The sequence below is a fragment of the Cupressus sempervirens genome, chromosome 3 (assembly GCF_028749045.1).
Source record: "Cupressus sempervirens isolate cs-2001-9-10 chromosome 3, ASM2874904v1, whole genome shotgun sequence".
In the NCBI taxonomy this organism is placed as follows: Eukaryota; Viridiplantae; Streptophyta; class Pinopsida; order Cupressales; family Cupressaceae; genus Cupressus; species Cupressus sempervirens.
The window spans coordinates 825,055,941-825,072,727 of NC_143120.1; the positions used below are offsets into that span (position 1 = coordinate 825,055,941).

Here is a 16,787-nt window from a genome sequence, read left to right on the forward strand (position 1 = left end):
TTCTAGGAAAACCTATGGGACCAGCTACACAGACTCAAGATCGTAAGGTAATCTCTTTCGCTCGTATTTGTGTAGAAGTTGATTTAAATAACCCGTTGCCAGATTCTATGGAGATTTGTATGGGCTCAGTTTCCTGGATTCAGCAACTGGATTATGAGACCTTACCATTTAGGTGCAGAATCTGCCATGAGTATGGACATTTATTTCGCAGATGTCCCAGGAATAAGAACCCCAACTTGGATGCTCCCGAACCCCCTAGAGTGGACAAGGGGAAGGCTAAATTATCTAATGGACCTGTTGATAGCGAGGGATTTACTCAAGTTAAATCTCGTAACAGAGGTAAAGGTAAGAAGAGAACCTGGATGGACAGGCGAACTGACGACACCTTTAACAAGTTTGATGTTCTTGGAGACATGGTCCAAGAGGAAGGTATCCCAGTTGAGATTTCTCTCGTGGCCAAAGGTCAACATGAGATTCTAGTTGGGGATATGCAGAGTGAGGATCAAGTTCTAGTTACAGGGGATCTACAGGCCAGGCAGCTGGATATTGATTTGCCTCCTCTTGTTCAGGATATTGGAGATATTTGTGGGTCACAGGGTTCGAAGGGCCTAGTCTTGGCGGCTCCTGAACCCCTTATGCCCAAAGGAACCTCTGATTCTACAAAGAGTAATAAGGCCCCTCTTGCTTTAGGCATACAGCAGAAATCCTCCAAAAAGGGGCCTTTAGATAAACCGACAAAGAGTGGTAGAAAGTTTGATCAAGAGAAGGTGAAGATTATGGGTGAAAATTTGGTTGAGTCTAGGTCGATGAAAACCATTGATTCTCATTTCTCTCACCCCCATAAATGATTGTGTTGTCATGGAATGTAAGGGGGTTGAACAACATCCCCAGACAAAAGGTTGTTCGTAGATTAATTGAGTCTCAGTCTCCTGATTTGGTCTTTATTCAGGAAACGAAACTTTCATTGGATGGTTTGGCTAATTGTGCTACTTGTATCTGGCCCCAAGGCTCTTGGCAGGGGGTGGGTGTCTTGAACTTTTCAGGTGGGGTGGCTTGCTTCTGGAACCCAAGGAAAGTCTCCCCCTTATGGTCGATTTCCAGTCGGTCCTCCATTTCTTTGGTTGCTACTAGCTTTGTGACTGGAGAAAGGTGCCTCCTGTCCAATATTTTATGCTCCTACTGATTTTACAGGTAAATCCCAGTTGTGGGCTCATATTAGTTTCATCTAGTCCTTAGATCCCTTTCTCCCATGGATTATGGCTGGAGATTTTAATGCAGTTACTAGTCTGGAGGAGAAGCGGGGTGGGCTAGCTAGGTTGGACCCATCTTCTAATTTGCTCAGAGATATGATTGGCTCATTGAATCTCATTGATGTGAAGCCGACCAACGATATCTTTACGTGGAATAATTGGAGATGCGGTGGTCAAGCTATCTCGGAAAGGCTTGATAGATTTTTGGTTTCATGCTACTGGTTGGACAACAGGTGGATCACCAATTCTGAAATTCTTGACTGGAGGGGCTCAAATCATTGGCCCATTAAGCTTTCCATCACTTCATACAGAGCGACCAAGAATCCCTCTTTCAAATTTCAGTTGATGTGGCTCAAAGATTTGTCTGTACCTGATCTTATGGTGAATTGGTGGTGTGAGGGGATGCCTACTCATGGTACGGCCATGTACACTTTCAGTAAGAGGCTTCAACATGTGAAGTACAGGCTTAAGAGATGGAACAAACAATGCTTCGGGTTGCTACATGTTCAAAAGACTGATGCTCAAAACAAGCTGGATGATATTACTCGCCAGATTCGTGACCATGGGTTGAACTCTGAGCTGAGTAAAGCTGAGTCCACTGCTCTTAAGGATCTGGAAGAATGGGAGCTTCGAGAGGAGATTTTTTGGAAGCAGAAATCTCGTATCGACTGGCTTCAGGAGGGGGATAGGAACACTGCTTTCTTTCACAACTCGGTTAAGGCACACAGGCATGGGAATTCTCTCTCCTCTCTTGTCTTAACGGATGGAGATCAAATATTTTCTTGTGAAGATATTTCTAGGGAAGCAGTCACTTACTTCTCTGCTCTCTTCTCTAGGGAGGATCTTTCTGCGGGGCCTGAGGAGCGGGATATTTTGGATTGTATCCCTCACCTTGTCTCCGCTGAGATGAATGGCGCCCTCTTAAGTCCTATCCTGCTTTCTGAATTGGAGAAAGTTGTGTTCAATATGTAGAAAGGTAAGGCCCTTGGTCCAGATGGTTTTCCAATTGAGTTTTTTCAAGAATTCTTGGAGATAATAAAGTATGATCTCCTAGAGGTGGTCCAGGAGTCACATAGAAATAAACAGATGCTGAAGTCTTTGAATTCTACCTTCTTGGCTCTTATACCTAAGAAAGAAGGGGCAAATCGGTTGGACAAATTCAGGTCTATAGCGTTATGTAATGTTGTTTATAAGATTATCACCAAATTGATTGTCGAGAGGCTCAAGCCATTCCTTGGTTCTTTGATCTCTACTGAACAGGGTGGCTTTGTTGACGGAAGACAAATTTTGGATGGGGTTGTGATAGCAATGGAGGTTGTACACTCTATGGCTACTTCTAAGGAGAAAGCTATGTTTATTAAGCTGGACATGGCCAAAGCTTATGATCGGGTGAGCTGGGAGTTCTTACAGAAAATTCTTTTGACTTTCAAGTTTGCTGAGGAATGGGTGGATTGGGTTCTTAGCTGTGTGACCTCGTCCTCCTTCTCAGTTCTTATTAATGGAGAACCTTCAGAGCTGTTTGGTGCCTCTCGAGGACTTCGACAAGGGGACCCTCTATCTCCCTACTTGTTCATTATCATGGCGGAGGGTCTTGGTAGATTTCTGAAAACTCAAGTGCGGCATGGACTTATCCAAGGCTAGAGCTGGAATAATGACTGTCCTTCGTATTCTCATCTTCAGTTTGTGGATGATACCAGACTGATTGGCATGGCTAGAATCAGTGAGGCAGTGAACATCAGGGAAGCTTTGGATAAATATTTGCAAGCCTCAGGTCAGAAAATTAATGAGGATAAATCTTTCATTTATTTCTTTAATACTCCTCGGCTTATTCAAAATAGGATTGCTGGAATTCTTAGATTCCAAATTGGTTCCCTTCCCTTGATGTATCTCGGGGTCCCTTTGTCCTTGGGTTCTCAGCGAAGGGATTACTTGCAGGGCATTTTGGATAAATTCAAGAGTAAGGTTAGTCACTGGACTTACAGATGGTTATCTTCTGCTGGGAGAGTGGTTTTGCTAAAGAATGTGGTGCAGTCTCTCCCCATTTACAGGTGTTGTGTTCAAGTACCACCCTCTAATTTTGTGAGGGACTTTGATGCTTTATCTCGACAATTCCTTTGGTCTGGTAGCTTTCTTTCCTCAAAGTGGAGCCTGGTCAAGTGGGAGTCGATGTGTAGACCGAAACATGCTGGTGGCCTTGGGCTTCGCTCGATGGCTCTTGTTGTCATGGCCTTGGCTGCCAAGTTGTACTAGCAATGGTGTAACAATCAAGATCAAGACTGGGCCAAGATCCTTTCCCATAAGTACTTTCCTGGTGCGGATTGCTCTGAGGTGCCACGACTTCCTTTGGTGGGTAAAGGCTCATGTGTTTGGGATGCTCTTAAGAAGGGAGCCCATCTTGTTAAGGAGGGTCTCTTTTGGATTTGCAACAGAGGTTCAAATACTCTTTTTTGGCAGGACTCTTGGGATGGCCATCCTCCCATTATTTCTAGTTTTCCCCAACTTCTACCCCTTTCCCATACTTTTACTAATGCTGGTTGGCTTAAGGTGGAGCATTTTAAGACCATCAAATGCCTGGGTCAGGTTGAGGTGACTTGCTGGAAGGATTCGTAGGAGTGGCCAGTTGGTGGCTCTATTGAGGATCGTGCCCTTCTTTCTAAAGTTTTAGAGACTAGGTTTTGCAGCTCACTTAATGGCAGGGATAGCTTGGCTTGGAGTCCTAGTCCAAAGGGTAATTTCACAGTGGCTCAAGGATATGCTACACTTGACAGGAACCTGCACGGTCTGGCTGAAGTGCACTAGTGGAAGAAGGTTTGAAGCCACTTTTTTTGGCCCAAATGTAATTTTTTCTTATGGTTGTTGGCTCAGAAGAAATGCCTCACTTGGGAGAATCTTTGCAAACGAGGCTTTCAAGGACCTTCGGTTTGCTTTCTTTGTATGCACAATGAGGAGTGTGCATCTCACTTGTTTTTTCTCTGCCCTTTTTCGAGAGAGATATGGCATAGATGGTGGGAGGCTTGGTGTCATGGGTGTATTCATGCCACTTCTCTTATTGATTTCTGGGAAAGTTTAGGCAGACCTCCAGCAAAGACTTCTTTCTTACAGGTTGCCTGGATGGTTGGCTCGATTTTCATTCTCTGGAACCTTTGGCTGGAAAGGAATCGCAGAATTTTTTGTGACTCCAAATTAGGAAGCATTCAATTATGGAAGACGATTCTCAATAGGCTCCAAGAAACGATTTATGCAAAGTGTGATATGTCTGATATTATAGAGCTTGGGGATCATGTTATTGTGAGGAATCTTAACCTAGAAGTTAATAGTCGAAGAGTCATTCTTGGAAAAAGACCTAGCCATGTTAAGCAGCAAGTGTGTCGGGATGGGAGGTGGTCTTCTCCCCTGACTGGGATTTTGAAGATCAATACGGATGGTTCTTCTCGTGGGAACCCTAGTCATGCTGGTATCGGTGCTATTGGTCGAGACAGTGATGGTGATGCAGTTTTTATCCTCTCCATTTACAAGGGTCACCATTCTAATAATCTGATGAAGGCCCTGGCTATTAAGGTTGCTATTGAGCATGGTTGCGCTTTACAATGGCGGAAGATCATCTGTGAGTCTAATTCTCAGATTGTTGTAGATATGCTGAATAACCAGAGGTTGGAAGATGTTAGTTGGCAACTTGCCTCTATGGCCAGACAGATTCTAAGTCTTTGTAAGTCTTTGGACTATGTCTCCTTTCGTCATATCCCTTGCGAATGGAATAGAGTAGCGGACTGTCTGGCAAAGTGGGCTTCAGAGAATGTGGATGGATGGGATATTAATGGCAGGGATGAGTTACCGTATGAATATTGTGAGATCATTGATCAGTTGCTATTAGAGGATAGGAGTATGTAGTGTTGTTTTGGGCCTTTGACCTTTGCTCTGTACCATGGATTTGATTAAATAAATTTTTACCCCTCTTTTTTCAAAAAAAAAAAAACTTTAGACTCATTTGCATATTTTAAAATATGCAAATGCATCTAGAGAGTGAACTTTTGAATTAAAAACATGTAAATGCCTTTGATTTAAAACATACAATGACCTCCCAAGAATGAGTCAAGCATATTGCATACTTCCAAAACGTGTGATCAACAAAGGCCAGCACATAAAGCATTTTTTAAAACATGCACATGCATCTTGAGAACCCATTTTTGACCAAGATGCATGTTTTTAAAACATATTAATGCATTCCAAGAGTGTGTTTGGACCTGGAGAAGTTGAAGGCATGTTTATAAATCATATAATAGCATTCCAAGAGTGTGTTTGGGCATTATTTACATGTTTTTTCTTGCTGAGAACCCATTTTTGCTTCCAAGGCCAAAAACAACCCATGCATGTGATGTCCAAGTCTACATTTTTGCATGTAAACACCAGATCTCTCCATTCCATGGCATGAGATCTATTCTACAAGGGGTGTTTTGGCATTTCTATGTCTTTCCATGCTTGAAACATTGAATCCTTTTGCAAAAACATTGTTTTTCATTGCATTTTAAGGGCACGTTGTAGTGAAAAACACCTAGATTTGGGCATTTGCAGCTTGTATTATCCATTAATGGACGTCATTTTCAAGTTTGGAGGCATTATATGATTATTGGAAGACATGTTTTTGCTTTCTAAAGCCAAAAACATTCCATGTAGTGCCATTGTGAAACCATGTTTTTAACAAAAATGGGTTCTACACATGCATTTTGCCAAGAATGCTACATGTATTGGAGGTTGTTGACCACGTTTTTGGGATTGGGCATGAAAAATGTCATTTTGCAGCTTATTAATTATTCCTCATTGAAAGTTGGACGAAATCAAAGTTTGTTTTGGAATTTTTCAAAGATAGAGCTTCTTCCTCCTTCATTTTGGGATCATTAACAAAAAGTGGACATTTTCAATTTTGTTCATTAATTCATACTTATCTTGCTATTTTCTTGCACATTTTAGCTTGATGTATTATTACATTTTTTGATAGAGATGCCATGAAAAGTGTGTCTTTCTTTTAAATAAGATGTACACTCATTTTCACACTTTTGGATTTTCCCCAAACTCCAAATTTGAAATTCCATTATAAAACCACTTGTCCCTTGACATGTTTGAGTGTCAAATCAAAGGTATGTGTTTGGTTTGTGCTTGTTTTCTTTACATTTTTGTTTCCTCCCTTGTTTCTCTTCATTTTCAAGAAATTGCAAATTCTTTCCCAAGAGCTTGAACATCTCATTTCACGTCCATCATTACATATCATGACACACTATATCAAATTCTCCACATGCGATTACATGTAATCTCACCCTCCATCCACATTTACATGCAATCTCATCCTTTGTTCCTATTTACACGCATTTCCATCTTCCAAACTTGAATGCATGTTCATTTTACATGTATTTCGTTTTATGTGTAATGACATACATAGAACCCGGTTTTGACTAAAGGTCACACTTTTAAAGTCAACAGTAATCATTTGCACACATTCATATGCATCCCAACTTGCATTCTTGGCCATACCCACAAAAGCCCATCATTGCCCACATGCAATCCATCTTTCCAAGTCCGACTTTGGCCCTTTTCATCCAAATACATATGCTTTCCAGTTCATTTACAGCCATCATATGTGTTCCATAAGCGTTTAATCCATACTTTGAATACCCACCCCTCATGGATTCGTCATTGTAACTCAAATCCCAAAGTACTCAAGGACTCAATCTCATTGGAAGATGTTATCATCTTCATGTTGCAGTACACTCTTCAAGATATGTCAAAACTTATTCAAAAAATAGAGATGCCCCATTGAGAAGACATGCTTTGTTTCAAATCAAAGAAGCAATAATTCATTTGGTCTCCATTTTCCCAATGATTGTCCGAGAACCTAAGTTTCTGTAGGCATGCGCCAAGCACTTTGTTTCAAAATATATATATATTTGTAGATGCTTGTCGAAAAATATTCTGAGTTTACATCCAAACATTGTCAAGAAGGTCTTCAAAGTGTAAGAGACTCTATAATGTGGCAATCTACAAAGGAGAATTCACGACAACTTGAACAAGAAAAAGCTTGATCATATCAAGTTTTCAAATGACAACAGACAATTCACCATAGAGAGTCAAAGGCTATCAAAAGATATAACACCATGATTATCAAGGTGAATGCAGTGGCATGAAATACAGGAACTCCCGATCCTGTTATAATTCCGGATTGCATCGCCAAGTACAAGGCCCTTCAGAACAATCCCTAGGATTGTTTCAATTCTCTTTTGTCTTTCTTCTTCTTCTTTCATGTGTACTTGAAGAGGTTGTATTACATGAAAATGTGTAATTAAATGTAATACTATTTACATGTGTAATGACATGTAATCCAATAATTTCTCTTGTTAGTTAGATCGAGTCAAAGTTGGTTGACTCGCTCCCACTTTTTCCTTATTTTTCTCAACTCCTTTGCCTATATAAAGGAGTGTCCCCTCATTGTAAAAATCATCTTTTATTGTATACAAGAGAGCTCTAGAGAAATTGTGTAAGCATAACTTTGATTGTGTAGCATCATTTTGAAAGAAAAGTGAATACAAAGAATCAATTGAGACTTAACTTTGATTGAGTGAGATTGTTACTTGTGCAAGTTAGAAGCTTTGATTGTGATTTGCATTTGTTGCTTTTGATTCACATGTTGTTTTGCATTCTTGATAATTGAGTTTAAAAAATAGTTAGAAAGCAATTCAATCTGAAGCTTTAACTGGGAGCAGTTGTAGAGATATATAGACTAGAAGCTTTGTCTGTAGCTTATATCTCTTTCTTGATTCATAAAATAATTAGGATATCTTTACTTCTAGAACTCTTTGTGCCCCAATAGTAAAACTTATTCATATAGAATTACGACTGGACTTAGAGCTAAATTGGAACACTTTCAACTAGCCTTTGAGTTGGTGTTGGTTTATCGGTATCACCATTTCCAGCTGTTAGATAGTAGTGTAGTTAGAGATTTCACCTTGGCCATTACTCACTTCACAAGTAAATGGATTCTTTCCTGAAGTTAAAAGGAAGAATATTGGTAACACCCTATAACAAATGAATATTCTTAACTAAAAGATTAGAGCTAAAATCTTATTTCTAATAAATATGAAAGTAATACTTCAACTAAACAACTGAAAATATAACATCTTTAATTCCATTTCATGGGATAATAACTGAATTAACATTACCATTCATACTATGATATTTGATATTCACAAAACAGAGTAATGCATAGCCAAGGATAGAGAAAGAACATACAAAAGCTAATTGGAAAGTTTTGAACTGGTTGTGCAAGCCTTGGCTTTCGGATAAAAGAAGAAGCATTAGCTTAGGCTTAACCTCCCAAACGCGGACCATATCAATCCCCATACAATCTTTTGATAAGAAAGGCCATCCCTACTCCAAGGCTAGGCTTGGGGCACTATTAGGCCAGCCATCTGAGCAATACCAGTGTTTAGAATGTCCGCTCAGTAATAGACAAACATGTCTGATTATCTGGCGCCACAGACATCTTGTGCTCTATAGAAGGCAAGCATGCCTTTAACAACCTTGACCAAGGTTTTTGAATGGGTTTCTAATACTCGATCACCACTACTCGACTTGACAACAAGGTAAATTAAGTGGATATGCATGAGTTATTAAATGATTCTTTAAAAGTAATAAATTTGTTGTATCAAATCTGATTCTGTTTTCTTGTTCTTACAGAACTTTTTCTCACCTTTTCACCCTCTTTCTTGGCCAACCAGTCGGGTTAGTCCTAGGTGTATAATCTTTAGAGTATATCAAGTGTTTTGTTGAACCTCAGCTGATGGAAAAAATAATATAAAATCAGCATTGTCACAATACAGTTCCTAAGACACGAGAACTTCACTTAAGGAACTTCAAAGAATTAAAACTTGAATCTAGGAACCAACTAAAACAAAAAGGTAGTCTTAGCATGACATGAGTAATTGGTATAGACTTAACACAATGAGATAGCTTCATTAAATGTGTTATTTGATATCACGGTCAAGCATCGATATTTAGAAATCATTGATACTATCCTTGTATCTATATTATTGAATGCATAACATATACTAAATAAGATTCGGGAAAGCTGATCACATAACCTGGTCAACAAAAGATATGGAACTTTACTTAATTTCGATCAGCTGACTCTTTGAATTTTGGGTTTCGAAATGCAAAGCTCAAAATTTAAGACCATTCAATGACAAAATCAATAACTCTGAATCATCTTCAATGCCAGTTGCAAAAATAAGGAAAGAGAAGATATGAGGGAATGGAGATAGAGCTACTGAATTCGGGTTGGTTCTCAGACTTATATTGAGCAAGAAGATATATGGAAATAATATAGAGGCTTAGAAGAAGCCGCTACTCTTGATACCAGTTATAAAAAAAAAAAAAAATCAGCTTCTTTGATTCACCGGTTTTTAAAAAGACATGCCAAGTGTACTTTTTGTCTCTTACAGAGACTTAAAAATATGAGGAAAGAATTAGAAGGTTTCCTAATGAAAAGAATAATTTATAAAATTATACATATATATATATATATATATATATATATATATATATATATATATATATATATATATATATATATATATATATATATATATAATTTCAAACGGTGACATCATATTATTATTATTTGTCCAAAGTTATACCTATTAGGATACGCATATCTAAATACATGTATACTTGGAAGATTATTTTATCTTCATATCTTCTCAAGGTATATGCATATTTATGTATATGTATTTTAATAGATACAAACTTGTATAATTTAATACTATGGTGGCATCATACTTTTATACTTATGCGCACATACATATATATGTATTATTTTGAAGTGATGAGAATGTCAACATAAACCATTAAAGGTGTGTACTTTGATTATGTTAAAATGTTTAATGTTTTAATGATTGTCCAATAGCTCATGTGTGTTCAATGAACGTACCTTGTTATGCAGTCGCTAGGTCCTTACCAAGATAGCTAGAGGTCATACCTATCGATCGAACAAATCAACTAAGATAGTACCCCATTCCGTGGATCCCGTTAAGCAATGCTTCTCCCATTCGTCAGCTCCTGCAACCACCCGTGCAACATTTTCCACAATAATAACTAGTTCCCATGATAAATCCATATCAACGTATAACATAGATAATAGTAAAGAAATTAGTTAATAACCATCATTCTAAAACCAAGCAACTACTAACTATCATCATCAACATATGACAGGTAACAATTAACTACCATCATCATTAAATGGTTATACATAATAATTGATAACAACCAATTTCATATGAAACAACGGTTACATATAACTACCCTTTTTCACATGAACAGGAAAGACAAGAAATAAAAACAATAGTTTTTATCTAATTGACTCAACAGCAATAATAATTTTAAATAGGTCAAAATTTTGGGATGTAACACACCCCTTACAAAATCTCTCAACTTCTTGCTTACCTTGAGTTGATCCAAGGAACAGTGAGAAGGGGGGGCCTTCCCTTTAAGGTACGAGAGACTCTGTCTCACACGCTATGGTTGGTCATCTTATTTTGCAACTGGATTTTACCCAAAACTATCAATTGAAAAATATCCACCCAAAAGCCCTGAGGATGATAAGGTGGTGTATATGACACGATTATACCATATTTCCTATAAAAGTCAATAAATTTCATTAGATTGAAAACACATGCCAATATCCTCTATAATCTTTCGAGGAACCCCAAACCTGGTTAGAATGTTCTTCATAAGGAATTTGATCACGACTTTACTCGTAGATTGCCGAGTAGGTATGGCCTCTACCCATTTGGTGAAATAGTTGATTGTTATTAAGATCTAACTATGACCTTCACTCAATTTATCACTAATTTCACCAATCAAAGTAGATTCCCCACATTTGGAATGGTTCTTCAACTTGTAACGTTCTTCGTGGGAGGGCACCATCATATTTTAGTTTCCCTGAGAATTTCTGACATGCTTCACATGTTTGCACATATGGATGACAATCCTTAAAAAGTTGGGGCCAATAATAGCTTATTCACACAATTTTATGTGTTGTGGTTCTTGCTGAAAAATGACCACCACATACTCCCTCATGCCTTTCTTTTAAAATAACTTCAGACTGAGCTATATCTAAACAAAAAAGCAAAATATTATCTTGGTTCTTCCAATACAAATCTCCTTGAATCAAAGCATGTTTAACGGCTTGTAACTTAATGTTCCTTTTTTTATTATCATTTAGATCATCTTTACATTTCATATGCCTTAAATAATAAACTACGTCGCTATACCAAGGACACCTTTTGATACTAACTTCAGTATGATTAAGATCAATTTGATTAACTTGCACAACTTCCAAATTCAATTTGGCCATAAGTCCAATCAATCCCTACCCTCTGACCAATTTTGCGATCTAAATATCTATATTCAATTCTTGAATTTGATTTATCCACCCACATCTTCTTTCAATGGTCTTAGATTGTCTAAAGATATCCTTCATAGCAGCATTAGGCACAGAGGCAATAATTCCAGCTCCAAACAAATAAGGTATAAAAGACTTAACTGCTTTAACAAGGGCATAAGCTTGCTTCTCATCGATGTCATAATTAAGTTTAACATCCTATAAGCTCTTACCAAATAACACAATCGGTTATTCATGGCCTTCCTTATTCTTCTGTAACATTATAGAAGCTATGGTATATAAGAGGCAAGAGAACTAGAGCTTCCTTTATGGCTTTCTTTATTTTAGTGAATGTTTTTATAGCCTCATTGTCCCATGTTATTTTTGCTCCTTTCTTAAGCATCTTAGCAATAGGCTTAATGATTTCGACAAAGTTCGATACAAACCTTCTCGCAAAGTTTATCTGTCCAAAAAATGACTAGATGCCTTTAACAGTTTGAGGTATCTGGATGTTGTCAATGGCAGCTACTCTTTCAGGATCTATACGTACCCCTTCCTAAGAGACAATGTGCCCTACAAGTTTCCCCTCAGTGACACTCCAAAATAACACTTTTTAGGATTTAGGGAAATCCCATATTCGAGAGCTCTTATAAAAAAATTCTAAGTGTTCAAAATGATCCTCTGCTCTTTTAGAATAAGTGGTAAGATCATCTTGATAGAACTACCGTAATCAAACCAATCAACCCATCAAAGGCTACATCCATCGCTCTCTGAAAAGTAGCTCCTACATTAATTAACTCAAAAGGCATCCTAGCATATACATAAGTACTCCAAGGAGTCGTAAATGTTGTCTTATATTGTTCATATTCTCTGCCCTGAACATGGTTATACCCTGAAAATTCATCCATCATAGATAATAGTTCATTTCCAGTCACTTTTTTGAAAAAATCTCCATATTAGGTAACACATAGTTATCTTTTAGAGGGGATATATTTAAATTTCTAAAATCCACACATAATCTTATATCATCGTTCTTTTTTCTAACTAGACTAAATTTGAAACCCAAGTTGAGTGCCTGGTGGGTTTAATGATTCCTATATCTCTCACTTTAATCAACTCATCCTTCATTGATTGGCCTCTTTCTCTGCCTAAAACGTTTAGCATTAGGCTTCAAGGATATCTCATGTTGGAATAAGTCTTCCCTATAAGCTCTCAACTCATCATAACTCCACGCGAAAATATATTTATACTTCCTTAGCAGGGAAATCAATTCAGCCCTAATCTTGGATAATAATTTATTTCCTATATTAACATTTTTAGGAGAATTTTTGTTTCCTAGGTTTATTTCCTCGATATCGTTTTGGATCTTAGTCGACTTGCTAGGTCTTGCATTTACTCTCTCATCGAAGATTTTTTCTAAGGCTATAAGACCCTTAGGTATTTTATTTGTCTTTAAATGAACTATTTCTTTTCCAAATAACGTTTCCTCGCCATCTTTTTCTTCTACACATCCATTCTAATCAATAATTTGATTTTCATAATCCTCTTCGCAAGTCTAAAACCTAATAATGTCTTTATCATCTTCAAAGACTTGTCAGTTTTGCACATTATGTGGTATTGAAGGTCTATTGTTCATCTCTACCTGAATGACCCCGTCGAGTGGGAAATCAATTTGTTTGATAGAAAAGTTGGTCATTATGTCAGCCAAATAGTTATTTGACCTATCTATCCATTTAATAGAAAAGGCATCAAAATACTTAATCAAATCCCACGCAGAATTTCGATATTGCTTCAATTTTGGCTTCCTAATAGAAAACTTTTGCCTAATTTGGGATTAAATCAAGTCTGAGTCCCCTAAACAAGCGAGTAATTTAATCCTATAAGCCTTAGCAATACCAAGACCAATAATCAAAGCTTCATATTCAACAATATTTTCAATACACTGAAAGTTTAATAGAAATGAATATTTAAATGTTTTACCTAATGGTGAAATGAATATGACACCAGCCCCATTTCCTTCCTTACTACAAGCACTGTCAAAGTACATTTGCCAAATGTTATCACAATTCTCCTATGCATGTATTGAAATAGGGTCAATAACTTCTAAAGTAGGTTGGGTTATACTTACCTGAAAGTTATCCATGTTAGACTAGCAGAAGTTAACATCAAAATCTGGATTGTAATCTTCGATATGGTAGTATGATTGGGGCTCTCTTTCAATCCTTATTTCTTTGCACATGACCACTAACCAAATTCGACCATTGTCAAGATAAAAATGTCATAACTCACTGAAATCTCAACTACAGTGATGTCAGAAGACGAAATTCAACATTTTTAATAATGTCTACTACTGGAACAAATCTATTATCCATAGCATAACATTTGTCATAAGGAGTATCTACTTTAAGACCAATTTCTTTCATAACATCAACAAACATGATATTAACTTCCGCGCTAGAATCAATCATACAATTTTTCACCAACTTGTTATTAAACAGTAAAGTTAAATAAAATGGGTCTACTTGACTTGAATTCTTATTTAATGTTGTCCCTAGATACACAACAGGTGGATCTTCATTATTTCTTGCATCATTTTTATAATTACCATATTCTATGCTAGAAAAGATCTTCACAGTTTCCTCCCTATAATTAAGAAATTTCATTATTTTCATTAGTGGAACAACATTTTTTAATTGAGATAATGCATGATTAATGAAAGTATGACAATCAGATACCTGCTTACCATTATTATGCTTGACTGGTTGTTTGGTTAATTACGAAGGTTGGTTAGTTTCTACCTGTTTAGCCTGAATTTGATTACCACCTCTTTTAGATGTTTCTCCCTATTGTGGATTCTTTGCAAACATACTAGCAAGAATACCTTGACCTACACCCATAGCTTTGTTTCTCCACTGATAAGTATGTTTAGCTTGTTCTACTGCTATGATAATATAAGCCTTCCTTTCCTTAATTGTCAATCTCCGCAAGATGGTGTCTTTGATTTAATCTCCTTGAGTGATAGTCAGAATTTTGATCTTCTTCTAAAGAATCGTCATCATCTCTGCCCCACAATGGATCTGATGATATGGCGTTAACAACATCTTCTCTTTCTTGGTTCTCTTCCTCAAGGATAGATTGTGCAACAATACAATGTTTAGAAGCATGAGGAAGTCTACATATATTACACCACGCCCCATCATCAATCATGTTGATTTTCTTTAAAGGATCTGAGATATCCTTGACATGATTCATTTTTCTAGTTTTCCATCTTTCCAATTTGTAGTGGCATGTCCTGAAGTCTCAATCTGTCATTTGTGTGAAATGACGACCTCTCATTCCTATTATATTTTATCTTTATATCTTTGAGCCTGCCCATAATCTATTTAATTCATCCTTCTTAGGGGTTTTAGGATTGTACAACTTTGAAGCATCCTGTTTGTTAATACTACTTGCCACTTTCCTGACATTTTCAATTGTCGTAACAACTCTGAAAGCTTATGACTGCAATGAAGGCCTTTGAGATCTTATCTCATAATGAGTTTTACTGTCGAATGCACTTAAGTAGAAATCAATCAAGAAGAAATCCATCGATCTGGTCTCTCTCATAATTATATTTAAAACCTTATTAAATCTTTTATTAAACTCTGATACTAACTCATTGGCATTCTTCTTAATACTCATTAATTTGTGTGAAGCAAAAGATGTATCATTATGATCTCCAAATTGATCAACAAAATCACACCACCCAGTTATAGACCTATCTGGGAGACTTCGATACCATTCAGTTGTGTCCTCTATCAAAGATTAGATAAAAAGCTTCATAAAGACATCCTCATGATCTTTTTCAAAATCTTCAATTGTATTCTTTAAGTTAATAACATGTTGCTCAACAAATTCCACTCCATTACCAGAAAACTTTGGAATAGCATTTCTCAAATCATTGGAGATTGCGTTGGGACATCTTCTGACTCCACCAAAATCAAGTTGTCGATACCTTTCAATAACCATCGATTGGCTCATAGTTTGATTCCTCATCCCCAGATTTTGTGCCACATAACCCTAGTTATTTTGGTTGATATTTCTATTGTTTTGACTTACACCATAGGGCTGCCTGAAGTTCCATTGTTTTGTGGGATACATCTAGTATGATGTCTTGAATTCCCCGCATATTGATTGTTGTTGAGATGCCTTGCAAAATTGTTATTTTGATTTTTATTCCTTTTATTATCATACAATGGGTTAACATAGCTGGTAGCAAATTCACGTCCAAGTTTTTTCTATGAGGCGGGTTATATTTTGATGATGTGTTTACCTCATCTTAGACTTGCTCTAATCTTTCCACCCTCCACCTATCTGACATTTCTTCATTGCTAGTATTTCTAGGTGGAGAGATAATATTATCTCCTAATATTCTTATTTTTTCAAGGATATCATATGGCTACATCTTGAGAATCTTCGCTAATATTGCATTGTTGTCATTAGCAATTTTAGTCGTCTTCCTTATAATTGTGTCCCACTACATTAATTCCCCTTGATTTTCATCATCATCTATTTGATTTATTACACAGCGTGGTTCTTCATCCACTCTAGGAATCTGAAAAAACGAATTGAAATTTTTCTCTTCAGTTTCAGAACTATTACGACTTGAATTATCTCGCATTTTCTCTGTTAGTCCTTTCCTGAAAACTCATGTGTCCTGTTTAAAGCATCTTTGGTTTATGATTCTTACCTTTCCTCCTTTATTTTTTCTCAAAAGTCAATTGCACAAATCTTTTAGGTTCTAGATTTACTGACCTTCACCCCCACATAAACTTCAAAAGCAATGGTTAATTCTACAATATAGAACAGATTAAATAATGCACAATAGAGTTGACACCCTCTTAGGGAAAGATAAAATAAACTTCTAGGTACTTCCTCAATAGAGCATATGCCACAAATAACTTGAACTTTAACAAAAAAGATTTCTGAAAAATAACAATTAATTCTTCAAATTTGGTTACTTTAAAAGATTGTGTGAGATGCAGAAATATGATCTTGAAATTTTCAGATTAGGTAAAATCAGAATTTTGAACACAATTAGAATAATCAGATTTAGAAACGACTTGACATAT

At 36.8% G+C, this 16,787-nt stretch overlaps 1 protein-coding gene across 16 annotated transcripts in view; it reads right to left on the reverse strand.

Moving 5' to 3' along the window:
* LOC149569321 (uncharacterized) overlaps window positions 1-16,787 on the reverse strand; it is an 81,885-nt gene that overhangs the window by 21,480 nt on the left and 43,618 nt on the right. For 2 of the 16 annotated variants that reach the window (XM_089822048.1, XM_089822045.1), the window contains one exon: window positions 10,273-10,352. The exons of the other annotated variants lie outside the window; for them this stretch is intronic. The gene's annotated coding sequence lies outside the window, so the exon portion shown is untranslated. The remainder of the gene's footprint in view (window positions 1-10,272; window positions 10,353-16,787) is intronic. 16 annotated transcript variants of the gene reach the window in all.